A 13,002-nucleotide genomic window follows, 5' to 3' on the forward strand; every position below is an offset into this window, starting at 1 on the left:
TTTTTTTTTTTATCAAATACTGGATTTTTGTCCCAAAAGCTTGGACCTTAGGGCTTATCATAGACTGTCTTGCTAAGGTCACTTACCCCAAGTCTATTCCACTGATCCTCCTTTCTGTCTTATAGTCAGTAGCATATTGTTTTGATGACCACTGCTTTATAATATAGATTGAGATCTGGGACTGCAAGGCCACCTTCCTTGGCATTTTTTTTATTATTTCCCTGAATATCCTTGATCTTTTGTTCTTCTTACTGTTTTTTTCCCTAATTCAGTAAAAGAAGGTTTTTGGTAGTTCACTGGGTATGGCACTAGATAAGTACATTAATTTGGGTATGATTGTCATTTTTATTATGTTAGCTCATCCTACCCACGAGCAATCAATGTTTTTACAATTGTTTAGATCAAGTTTTAATTGTGTTGAGAGTGTTTTGTAGTTGTGTTCCTATGTTTATCTCAGCAGATAGATTCCCAAGTATTTTATTTTGTCTTGGGTGATTTTCAATGGTATTTCTCTTTCTAATTATTGCTACTGAAATGGGTTGGAGATATATAAAAATGCTGATGACTCATGTGGGTTTATTTTGTATCCTGCAACTTTGCTAAAGTTGTTGATTATTTCAACTTTCTTTTTGGTTGACACTCTAGGATTCTCTAAGTAGACCATCATATCATCCACAAAGAGTGATAGCTTGGTCTCCTCATTGCCAATTTAAATACCTTCAGTTTCTTTTTCTTCTCTAATTGCCACTGCTAGTGTTTCTAGCACAATGTTAAATAATAGAGGTAATAATTGGCATCCTTGTTTCACTCCTGATCTTAGTGGGAAGGCTTCTTTCTGGTTTATCCCCATTGTAGACGTTTGCTGATGGTTTTAGATATATACTGTTTATTATTTTTAGGGAAGGTCCTTCTATTCCTATACTTTCTAGTGTTTTCAATAGGAATGGGTGTTGTATTTTATCAAAGGCTTTTTCTGCATCTATTGAGATAATCATGTGATTTTTGTCAATTTGCTTGTTAATATGGTCAATGATGTGGATGGTTTTCCTAATATTGAAACAACCTTGCATTCCTCGTATGAATCCTATATAGTCATAGTGAGTAACCCTTGTGATGACTTGTTGGAGTCTTTTTGCTAGTATCCTATTTAAGATTTTTGCATTTATATTCATTAGGGATATTGGTCTATAGTTTTCTTTCTCTGTTTTTGACCTGCCTAGTTTTGGGATCAGTACCCTATTTTTTTTTCATAAAATGAATTTGGTAGAACTCCTTCTTTGCTTATTCTGTCAAATAGTTTGTATCATATTGGGATTAGTTGTTCTTTGAATGTTTGATATAATTCATTTGTGAATCCATCGGGACCTGGGGATTTTTTCATGAGGAGTTCCTTGATGGCTTGTTCAATTTCTTTTTCTGATATGGGGTTGTTGAGGTAATCTATTTCTTCCTCTTTTAGTCTAGGCAATTTATACTTTTTTAAGTATTCATCCATATCACATAGATTACCATATTTGTTGCCATATAATTGGGCATAGTAGTTTTTAAGGATTGCCTTAATTTCCTCTTCATTAGAGTTGAGATCACCCTTTTCATCTTGGATACAGACAATTTGGTTTTCTTACATCCTTTTTTTAATTAGATAGATCAGTACTTTGTCTATTTTATTTGTTTTTTTTTCAAAGTACCAGCTTCTAGTCTTATTTATTAAATCAATAGTTTTTTTACTTTGAATTTTATTAATTTCTCCTTTCATTGTTAGGATCTCTAATTTAGTCTTCATCTGAGGTTTTTTAATTTGTTCACTTTCTAGTTTTTTAATTTGCATACCCAATTCATTGACCTTTGCCCCCCCCAATTTGTTTATATATGAACTCAAAGATATAAATTTCCCTCTGAGTATTGCTTTGGTTGCATCCCATAGTTTTTGAAAGGATGTATCATTGTCATTTTCTTCAATGAAATTATTAACTGTTTATATGATTTGTCCTTTGACTAACTGGGTTTGGAGAATCGTATTGTTTAATTTCCAATTAATTTTTGATTTCCCTCTCCATGTAACCTTACTAATAATTTTCATTGCATTGTGATCTGAGAAGTTTGCATTTGTTATTTCTGCTCTTTTGCACTTGTTTGCAATGTTTTTATGCCCTAATACATGGTCAATTTTTGTGAATGTACAATGTTTTGCTGAAAAGAAGATGTATTCCTTTATGTCCCTATATATTTTTCTCCACATGTCTACTAACTCTAATTTTTCTAAGATTTCATTTACTTCTTTATTATTTATTTTTTTAGTTTGATTTATCTAGTTTGGATAGAGAAAGGTTCAGGTCTCCCACTAGTATAATTTTTCTATCTATTTCATCCTTGAGCTCCACTAGTTTCTCCTTTAGAAATCTGGATTCTATTCCATTTGGTGCATACATGTTGACTACTGATATTTCTTTATAGTCTATACTGCCTTTTATCAGGACGTAATTACCTTCCCTATCACTTTTAACTAAATTTAGTTTTACTCTGGCTTTGTTAGATATAATGATTATGACTCCTGCCTTCTTTTTATCAGTTGATGCCCAATAGATTTAGCTCCATCTTCTTACTTTCACCCTGTGCATATCTACCTTCCTCATGTGTGTTTCTTATAGACAGCATATGATAGGGTTTTGGATTCTAATCCACTCTGCTATTCTCTTGCATTGTAAGGGTAGGTTCATTCCATTCACATTCAGTTATGATTACCAGCTGTGTATTTCCCAGCATTTTGATTTCTACTCCTAGTCCTGCCTTTTCTTCTTTCACTATTTCCTTCTACACCAAAGTTTATTTTTAATCAGTTCCCCTAGTTCCCACCCCTTTTTTTCTTTCCTTTATACCCACCTCCCTTCTTAATCCCCCCCTTATTTTCTTTGCAGTCTTTTTAAAACTACCTTCCCACCCTCTTCCTCCCTTATACTGCTTCCCTCCTCACCAAGCCTCCATTTGTTACCCTTCTACTTCCCTATAGGACATGAATCTATTCTCTGACTCAATGGATTGGACTATTCTTCCCTCTTTGGGTCAATTTCAGTGCATGTAAGAGTCGAGTATTTCCTATATCCAACCTCTTTACCCTTCCTGTGTATTGATGTTCTCTTCCCTCCCGCCATGAGCTTCTTTGTGACATACAAATTTACCCTCTTTTGTTTCTTTTCCCATTTATTTTAGTATTAACCTCTTTTTTTAGCTCTAGTTGCATATATATATATATATATATGTACATATATACACATCTATATGTATTGATGCACACATATATCTATATACCTATTTATGTCTTGTCCTTTCATCCTGTACAATTTGTCACTGTTCCCTCTAAGTGTAATTCTTCTATCTGCCCAGGTTATAGCAATAGTTTTTAAAAGTTACCAATGACCTCTTTTCTTATAGGGATACATATCATTTTAACTTATTGAGTCCCTTAAAATTTTTTTGTTGTTGTTTTGTTTTTCTTTCTTCCCTGTTTTTAAAATTACCTTTTGATGATTCTCTTGAGTCCTGTGCTTGGACATCAATTTTTCTTTTCTATGATTGGCAAATTATGCACTGGCACCCATTTAAAATGGCCTGAAATTCTCCCTCTAGCCCTATTTTATCATAGAAGCAGGCCTAGAGGAGACTTACATATTTCACCATTTGAGATGCTTTTTGGAAATCCGCCTATACAGGTTAAACCTTTTTTCTCTTGCATATACATCACTATTAGGGGGAGATACTACTATTTGTAAACCTCAAAATTCCTTAGACTTATAAATGTTGGAAATTTCACCATTGGGATATTTCATACTTGGAAAATTTCTTACTGATAGTCTATTGGAATGGGAACCCCATTGGCATGGGAAGTTCCTTCTCTTCCCTTCTTAAGATTACTTTAGGACAGAAACCTTTTGCTGAACAATGGAAAGGACTTTGACCTATGCTTAAGCATAGAACAGGAATTTCTTTGAGTCATGATTGATTTTAGAATTGATACAATGGAGATACTTGGAATAAATCTCCACCCTATTCAGTCCTAACAGGATTGAGTAAGGGCTGCAGCCTAGATCAAAATTTAATTATTCCAATCTCTACCCTACTCAGGTTAACAGGATTTAGAAAGGGCTGTAGCAAAGGAGCAAAGATTTAATCATTTGAAAATATGACCTTCAACAGACATGTGCAAAGCCTCTGGGCGGTCCTGGGTTAAGCTAGAGCCTCCATTGGCACAGGGAAATTGATGGACAGTGATTGGTAGATGTGAGAACTGAGGGGAGGCAACTTGGATGGTTTCCTGAAAGATCAGGGGGGTCTGAAGACTCGAGGTGGTTGAGGAGTTGATCGGAGTGGTGGCAGTGTACTCTGAGAAGCTTGCTCTGAAGGAAGCTGAAGGTGGGGGCCTCTGAGACTGTTTCTCCATTTTGGTCACGTGAGTAATAGGGACTGATCTCCTTTCTTTGCCCCAGCTATCTAAGGGCTTGGGCCTTTTGGCCCAGCCTAAACAGAAGGGGTATTTAAGCCCTATTCCTTTCTCTCCCTTTTTTTCTCTCTCTATCTCTAATTCCTTTCTTCCTCCTATTGTAATTAAACTCCATAAAAGATTGACTGCAAACTTGAGTTTTCATTTAGGAATTGCATAGCTGAATTCCTTGGTGACCTTAATTAATATATATCAGTCTTTTAAAGTGATTCCCTTGTAACATATTGCTTCCTATATATAGGAGTTACAGCACAAACTACGTGAACTTCATGAATCCGGAGCTGCAGCAGAAGCCAGACCATTAGACTTTTCTCTGCATGACCTGAACCCAGGAGACAAAGTTTATATTAAGAATTTCAAGCATACTGGAGCAACTCAACCTTCGTGGGAAGGACCATTCCAAATATTGTTAACTATTCCAATATCTATAATGATTGGAGAAAAGGACTCTTGGATTCACTGCTCACATGTGAAAAAAGCATCTTCTGCTGAGACTGATTGACTGTATCCTATCATATGCATTGGAGATAATAATCCATAGACAAATGGATGCTGTTTTTTCAAGAACACGTTGAATTACTGATTTTTTCCTTATTTTTTATTATTGCTTTTCTTTTCTTTTGATTAGAATATTTGATTTTTTCTCATTTCTTGTACTAAAGGTACACATAAATAACATTTTTTCTGCAGTAATACAAGTTTATATATATATATGTGTATATATATATATATATATATATATATATATATATTCTTGCTATAATGTCAATGCAAAAGCTTTAAAATATGGGAACCTGCCATTTATTGATAAAATATTATAGGACTGTGATTAATGTTTGTATCTGATTCCAGAAAATGGGATAAAAATAAGGAGCACAGACTTAACCTGAATAGTGCCAAAAAAGAGCACACAAGAAATACTAAGTGAGACTCGAGGTTGTGACCCTTGACATACATTAAGTCGTAGGACTTCCTTGTATCTACACTCTTTGTGAAGTACTCATAAAAGTACAAAGTTTTACTATAATGCTGGCTCCCTATATCCCTGAGAATGACAAAAAAGTGAGGAAATGATGCTTCCCTATAAAAATAGAATTCTAATTCTTTTCTTTCTTATATTATGGCAACTTCCTGTAGTCTTGGCTACAAATGACTAAGTGAAATATTACTGCATTCTGTCCTACATACTTGTGGGATATAAATTACTTTAAATTGGACCTATAGTAGAACCTATTTTGAATTTTTCCTTATGTTTTTGATTATTTTTCTCTTCTTTTGATAATTGACTCATACACCCCCATAACTCAACATTGCATTCTGAGCTAAACTTGATGTTTTTTAACACCTACTTCAGGGGGATTGTATTTTAATTTAAAATCTAAGAATTTTTGAATTTTTTTGTTTGAGATTATATTTTTATAAAAATCCTAGAATTTTGATTTTTTGTTTAAGATTGTAATTTTATAAAAATCCAAGAATTTTGATTTTGTTCGAGAAAAGATCTTCAAAAAAGAAGCCTGAAACTTTTATATCCAGAGAATGAACTGTTGCAGAAGGATGCTGGAAAAGCTACACTTCATCAAGTAGATCAAGAATGAACTTTGAATATGATTGATTGAACTGAACTTGATTGAACATTTATTGTAAATGTACACATTTATGCCAAAAGGGACTGCCCCTAATTTGGCTTTCTGTCAATGCGCCTAGCAAAACATTGGTTTTGCTTTCTTTTCTTTTCTCCTTCCTCCTTCACTATTCTAATTCCTCTTAGAAATTTGAATATCGTGTATATATATATATATATATATATATATATATATATATATATAGTTAGAGGTGCATTTAGGATTATAAATTGATTATGTTCAATGATCAATGGGGAGACTAGTCTCCCAATGATCATCAGGGGGGATTGTAAATCTTGAAATTTCTCAGACTTGTGAATGTTAAAAATTTCCACATTGAGGAATCCTCCATTGGAACAAATTCCCTACTGGAAACATTCCCCATTTTGACTGTGAGAACTCACCAGGATCAGAAATGGGAGGACCTCTACTCCACCCGTAGTTAAGACTGCTTTAGGGGGGAAACTCCTTGCTAAACAATGAAGGTACTTAAAACCATGCTTAGAGTGAGGAAAGGAGTTCTTTGAGCCATGCCTGTTTTTTAGAATTGATACAATGGGATGCTAGGTACCTAAAAAGGTCGGGCAGGTTTCCTCTTGATGGGATTAGTCGACACAGCAGCATTTTCTCTGGTTCAGACTTACTGAGGAGATTAGTTGACTTAGCAGGAATTCAGATTGACTGTCCTTTAGGAAACATTTCCTGTGATTGGTAGATGGAAGAACTTAGGGGAGGTAACATAGGAAAAAAAACCCTATATAAGAAAAGTTATCTCTTGAGCAAAGGAGGCTTGGAGATCCTTGGATCCTTGGTTCCTTGGAGAGACATCCTTGGAGATAGATCCTTTTGGAGGAGGCCCTTTGAAGATCTCTTGAGAAGAAGTCCCTTGGGAGGCCGAATCTGGCTGGAACTCCCTCTGGGGAGACTCTGTTCCCCTGACATCCTTGCTTAAGACAAATCTTGTGGTGAGTGATCAAAAAACTGACTGATTCTCTCTCTCTTAAGACTCAGGTCTAGGCCATGTTGGCTTAAGACCCTTCATACTTATACCTTTTCTCTCTTTCTCTCTTTCTTTGATTACTCATTGTATTGTTACTTAAAATCTCTATAAAGCCCAATTGATTTGGGTATATTCATAATTGGGAATATATTCCCTGGCGACCACCTTATATTTGATTTAAAAACCAAGACACTGTAGTGAAACATATTTTCTGCGGTCAAATTTACTCACCCACTCTTATATCTACTACAATTTAAATCTTAAATTTTAACTCACTACAGTTTACAACATCAACCATTTAAATTATTACAGTTTATGGGCTTCACTCTTTTAATTATAACACAATGTGGATGCAGCCACATCCTGTGTTATCCTCACTGTGGTTCTGTGGTATCTGTATGACTTCTTCTTGGCAGGTTGTAATATCTTTTCTTTAGTCAGATAGTTTTTGAATTTGGCTATAACATCCCTTGGTGTTGTCAGTTGGGGATTAAGTACAGGAGGTGATCTGTGGATTCTTTCAATATCCACTTTTCCTTCTTGTTCTAGAATATCGGGGCAGTTTTCTTGAATAATTTCCTCTAGTACTTTGTCCAGGCTTTTTCTTTTGTCATGGTCTTTTGGTAGACCAATGATTCTTAAATTGTTTCTTCTTGAACAATTTCTAAATCTTCTGTTTTGTGAATGAGATGCTTCCTATTTTTCTCAATTTTTTTCATTCTTTTGGTTTTGTTTTATAGTGTCATGCTGCCTTGTGAGGTCACTTAATTCTAGTTGTTGAATTCTGGTTCTTAAAGAACGGATTTTATCCCTGGCTTTTTGGTCATCCTTCTCCTTCTGGTCTGATTTTCTTTGGAGGTCATCTTTCATCCTCTTTACCTCATCTCTCATCTTCTTTGCCTCATCTCTCATCTTCTTTGCCTCATCTTTCATCTTCTTTGCCTCATCTATAATTTGCTTTGCCTCATTTTTAAGCTGGTTGATTTTGGCTGTCAAGACACTATTTTCTCTTTCCAGATGACTTATCTTAGTTTTTAAGTTCTTTTACTAATTGCCTTCAGCCTCTCTTAATTGTGTTTTGAATTGCATTTTGAGTTCTTCCAAAGCCTGTATTGTAAAGATTAAAATTTGGGAAACTGAGGCAGGTAGAAATTAGTTTCTCTCTGCAAGGAGTATTATATTTTATGAGGTTTATTAAAGATTAAGGAAAATACAGGATAAGAAAACACGTGCCTAGGCCAGAGAGGCCTAGACAAGATAATCTCACATCATGGAAGAGACAGCTCTGCTCAAAAACAGAAGTACAAAAAGAGCCCTCAGTAGGTGGAGAACTCCTTTAAATAATCATTTGTGTTCTCACCCAGGCAAGAATTCAGTGTGATTACAAAGCACTCTGGGGAAGTGGAGCAAAGGATTCTGGAGATTGGAGTCCTGAATTCGAGTCTATTTTTTTATGTATCCTCATGTGATCATTTGAAAAATAATAATTTTTTTTTCCAAAGGATCATGAAAACATAATCAATTTAAAGATTACAATAATTTGAGGATAAGAGAAAAAGAAAAAAAAAGAATAAAACCAATAATTGCTGAAAGCATTGACAAAAAGCCAGTTAGGGGGCAGTCCCCTTTGGCATGAAAGTATACATACAAATAAATGTTAAATCAACTACACCCAAAGTTCATTTTTGTGCATCTTGTGGTCTGGAGGCTTCTTCATGGTGGCTTCTCCAACAGTTCAGTTTCTGGATTCAGAGAGGTAGCTGTTTCTTTACCTAAAATTCTTCTCAAAAAGAATTTAAACTTTGCAATTTAAATAATAATATCTTTTACATTTCCCTGTGTTGTGGGTGATTGAAAAATACAGGATCACTTAGGGATGCATGGCTGAGGTATGAGGTATGTGAATCAATTGGTAACAGAAATGAAAAAGATATCAGAAAAATCCAAATAAAAAAATTTCTGGATGAAAATATAGACTATCAAAGTCTTATGTGTAAAAATTCTAAGTAAAAGAAAAATAAATCTATAACAGGTCCTTGAATCAGGGCCCAATCAAAATGATCTAAACAATGATGCATTTACCCAGTCAGTAGCCAGAACTACAGAAAGGTACCACACTATGAGAGGCAGAAATGGGGACCAGATTATAGGAGCCAAGGTTTTGGGGATACTTGTCTGTGAGTATCTTCAGAGTGAGTGTGGACACAAGGAAGGCCTACATCTTAACATAAGTCAAGTGTCACAACCCCAAGTCTCACACTAGGTTCAAAACATTTTTATTGGCCTAGAAGTGCATCAATCCATACTGGATTGGCTTTTCTTTGGCTCTGTGAAATGGCTCTGTTGTGTATATCTTGTCTTGGAATCAGACAGAATCATTAAGCAAAGTCCCATAATTTTTTAAAATAATTAGTGGCATCATTTTTATAGTCACAAGCTTTTTTGGGCATGCTCTGACAAATGTATTTCAAACTTATAGTACTGAAAAGTCAAAAGGTTAAAGAAAATCTTAATACTGCTGACGTGCTTCAAATATAAAGAAGAGAGAAAAAAATAAAAAAAACCTGAAAATGTATATTGCACATGCAAGAAAAATATAATAATAAAAGAGCTTTAAAATATTTAAAATTTTAGCTTATAATCATTGACACTCTGTGTCAGCTAAGAAAATATAGAATACAAGGCTCCTCACCAAAAATGAGATCCATTTCCTCTTAATATCTGGCCATGCTCCACTGTGAGTATAAGGCAAATGAATTGAACAGTAGTACAAATATGTAGACATCAATATCCACAAAATTCTCAATAGCCTAATTAATTACAATAGCAAACAAACACACTATCATATTTCACATAAGTTGCTGTATGGCATTTTTAAAAGCCTATGAATTGATGGATATTCGCCACAATTTTTACAAACATAGCAATCTTTCAACCTTGGTATTTAAACATATTTTTTAAACAAAGTAAAACTCATCTTGGGTTTAGAACATCATGAAGAAATCTATATATATATCATTCTGGTGCAAGTAAAATAGTGAGCTGAAGAGTATAAATAAAGGGGTTCTCCTTTTTTGGAGGCTTTTTAGGGGTACAAATGCCCTGAGATTAACTGTCCCAACTTCCTTTCACATATTTAGAAATGCGGGAAGGTTGGTGGTTATAAAATGTATTTTACTTCAGCTAGAATTGGCCTTACCTCGTGTTAGGGGCAGGCAAAAATGACCAGAGATTCTTAAAAAAAATACAAAAATCATATTTAAAAAACCCTTAAAATCATTTGAGATATTTAGCACATTAAATTTTCCAAAGGTTGTTATACAATTGTAACCAGTTCTGAAGTCCATCTATTCTCTATGTGACAATTTACAAAGGCAATAATAGAAAAAAGCTGTTTTTTTTTTTTATATGGGCTCATTCAATAATGTTTGTTGAGCACAGTTATAGGGGAAAAAATTCACTGGGATTTCTGATTTATTGTTTGAAGATCCTTCCTCCTCTATTCCGTTTGATCTTTGTTTGTTGCCTGTATAAAAGCTGTCTATTGTAATTTCTTTCTTCTTTTTCTGTTGTTTGCTCATATTTACCCCTTCTTTACTACCAGTATTTGTCTGTGCTTTTGCTCCTCTCATTTTTTTGGTTTTGGAGTTTTCTGTCAGTCTCCCCTCTTGGAGCTTTGACCAAAGATCTCTCAGTGCATTCTCCTTAAATGGGGTGTTGGAGTTTGAGCTTCCCTGTCCTCTGGAGGCTTTTGATTGGATTAAAGTCCAGCAGTCTGTGGGGGAGAGGTTTTGGAGCTTTGGCTTCCCTGACCTCTGAAGAGGCTTGATGGGATTAATTTCAGCTAGGTTGGGCTGGATGTGCTCTGAAGCCAAAACCTCTTGGAAGACTGGAGCAATATGGAGGGTCTCCACCACTGTAACCAGGCTGTGTGCTCTGCGTTCCCTCTCTAGCCCATTCCCCACCACCCGTGTTTGACTCTATGAATCTGTCACAGCCCTGCCTTCAAGGTGCACCCTCCAAACAAGCACTTTTGCCTGCCCAGAGGTTCCCACTGCCTCTGGAGGCTTAGCGCTCTAGGTATGGGGGAGGGGTCCTGGGACCTTCCTTCTGCCTTCCCATTAAACCCAAGTGTTCTTGAATTCTGGTTTTTGGGGGCTGTACCTTTTGGATTGAGTCCAGAAGGAGGGTTCCTTGGCTCTGTTTTGTTGCTTGGTTTGATTTTTAGTCCCCTAGGAGCATTTAGTTTGTAATTGGTAAGGAAGGGTATTCAGAGGTGTGAACTTTTGCTGCCTCTATGCTGTCATCTTGACTCTGCATCCACAACAATTCCATTTTAGTGGGAGTCAGAAGAAATTGTCAAAACCCAATAAAATTTAAAAAATGTCAACTCTTGCAAATGAGCAAATGAATAATCACAAATTTCAAAATTGGACAATGTCTCATTAGCCATCTACTTCAACCTCTCTATAACAAAAGACCCCCTTTACATATCTGACAAGCTATAGGTAAATTCACATTAGCCCAGAATGCATTTTTTAAATGTTTATATTCAATATCAAATCTAAATTTATCTTTTGGCACCTTCCACCTATTGTTCAGGATTCTTCCTTCTAGGATAAAATAACACAATTTTACTCTCTCTTCCTCAGGAGATTCTTCTTATGCTTGATAATAGCTATCATTCCTTCTAAATCTGAGAACTTTCACCATCACAATTGCCTTCCTTTGGATACTTTTCAGCATATCAAAGTTCTCAAAATGTGGTATACAGAGCCAAATATAATACTCTTGATATGAACACACTGGGGAAGATTACATCCTACTTATCACTTTCTCATTGCTACAAGGTATAATATTTAATGCAGTGCAGCAAAATATGATTATGTTTATTTGTTCATTCATTCATTTATCTAGGTTTCCATATTGCAGTGTTGATGTATATGAAGTGTACAATTACCTTCACCACAAAGATTTTTTTTTAATCTGAAAATTTTCTTTCTCAACTTTCTTTACAAACTGGTGAATCTTCAGACACTAACAGCTCTTCATTAGGTAAAATTCCTTACATGTGTTTTTTATATCTTTCATGGCTTCTAAAATTTGGATTGAATTACATCTTTGCATTTCTTTCATCTTTCTGCACCTCCTAGAACTAGTGTGGTTTTCTTTAGCCCCAGTTTAGCTTCCCTCCTTCACACAATTCCCAGTTCTTGGCCATCATTTCTATGCTCTCTTATTCAAATCTCTCATGAAGAAGGGATTAATAGAATATTCCTTTTTATAGTAAGAGAGACAATTATTTTCTTATTGTTTTTTCCCTCTATGCATTCAAATGAATAGCAAGACTACAATTTATTTCTTGTTGACCTCTGGCTTCATACAAAAGTTCACCCTTTAATTAAAAATTAAAATGTACTCCTTCTCATTTTAACGCATTTTACTCATTGATACAAGTTGGATCCTGGGTGATTCATAGTTAAATATATTTCTACCTCCCCCAGTGCTTTTTCACTATTGTCAATATACACCACAGGTATAGAAAATCTGAAATACACACCCTAATTTCCTAGCATTTCTTTTTCCACCTCCATGAATCCATCTGGGGTCAAATTTGGAAGGCTATTTAAATTACCCAGAATTCATTCTTTCAATATCACAGATAGAGGTAGCTAATGACCTGTCAACATTATTGAATGCCACAAAATGGGAAAAAGTTAATATTTCTTACTATATATTCAAATGCACATGCATAGCATCTTGTGTTATCTTTAAAAGGCTTTATATATGCAACAGGAGCCATATCAACAACACATGCTACAGTATCAAGCATAAGGAATATGAGACAACAGGACACTGCTAAGAGAGAGAAAGAGAAAGAA

Source organism: Monodelphis domestica, chromosome 2 (assembly GCF_027887165.1).
Source record: "Monodelphis domestica isolate mMonDom1 chromosome 2, mMonDom1.pri, whole genome shotgun sequence".
Lineage (NCBI taxonomy): Eukaryota > Metazoa > Chordata > Mammalia > Didelphimorphia > Didelphidae > Monodelphis > Monodelphis domestica.